We start from the raw sequence: 1,473 nt of genomic DNA on the forward strand, positions 1-1,473 counted from the left end.
TTAATATAACAAAAGCACACTACCAGTCAAAAGTTTGGACACACCTTCTCATTTAATGTATTTTCTGTATTTTTACTACTTTCTGCATTGTTAGATACCAACTGAAGACATCAAATATATGAAGCAAGATATCTGGAATTATGTAGCAAAGAAACAATTGATAAATAACTAAATATGTTTTATATTTTGCCTTCTTAATGGGGTTGGGACCATCAGTTGTGTTGTGCAGAAGTCAGGTTGGTACACAGCTGACAGACCTATTTGACAACTGTTAAAATTCCTATTATTGCAAGAACCCAATCAGCTAAGTAAAGGGAAACAAAAGTCCATCTCTACTTTAAGAACTGAAGGTCAGTCAGCAAAATTGCTAAAACTTTGAATGTGTCCCCAAGTGCAGTGGCAAAAACCCATCAAGTGCTACAACAAAAGTGTCTCACATGAGGACCGCCCCAGGAAACGAAGGCCAAGAGTCACCTTTGCTGCTGAGAATAAGTTAATCTGCGTCACCAGCCTCAGAAATGGCAAGTTGACAGCACCTCAGATTAGAGCCCAGATAAATGCCACACAGAGTTCCAGCAGCAGACACATCTCTACGTCAACTGTTCAGTGGAAACTGCACGGTGGTCAGAGGAGATCGCACAAATCAGGCTTTCATGGTCAAATAGCTGGTAAGAAACCACTACTAAGTAAAAGCAACAAGCAGAAGAGATTTGTTTGGGCCAAGAAACACAAGGAATGGACATTAGACCAGTGGAAATCTGTGCTTTGGTCTGATGAGTCCAAATTTGAGATCTTCGGTTCCACCTGCCTTGTCTTCGTGTGATGCAGAAAAGGTGAATAGACTGTCTCTACATGCATGGTTCCCATCGTGAAACACGTGGAGGACGTGTGATAATGTGGTCTGCTGGTGACGCTGTTGGGGATTTATTCAAAACTGAAGACACACTGAATCAGCACGGCTACCACAGCATCCTGCAGCGCCATCCCATCCAGTTTGCATTTAGTTGGATATCATTTATTTTTCAACAGGAGAATAACCCCAAACACACTTCCAGACTGTTGATAGTCATTTATTTCCAGTAATGAACAGAAAAATTGTTTTTGGAGTTGAATGTTATGCTGGACTCAGGAAAGTCCAATGTTCTGCACAGTGTTATATAGCAGTGATATATCCTTTGGTTAAGGAGGGGGGCATCCAAATCAGCATTAAAAAGTGATTTATGTAAAAAGGCACAGCACAAGATATGCATAAGAATATTCTTTACACCCAACTGTAACTGACAGAAAGTTAGATCTAGTGTTTCTGACAGTTTCTTACCACTTGAAGCCCTAAGAAATAAATTAAGTAAATCATTGTTATGGTTTAGCTGCATGGGACAGAAACACTTTATGTATAAATTTGTATTAGCATTCACGTCAGCCATGGTCTTTATGTAGGACAAGAAATCAAAATACTTCACTAATTGGGTGGCT

The sequence above is a fragment of the Pundamilia nyererei genome, unplaced genomic scaffold (assembly GCF_000239375.1).
Source record: "Pundamilia nyererei isolate P.nyererei 1_Seehausen unplaced genomic scaffold, PunNye1.0 scaffold00089, whole genome shotgun sequence".
NCBI lineage: Eukaryota > Metazoa > Chordata > Actinopteri > Cichliformes > Cichlidae > Pundamilia > Pundamilia nyererei.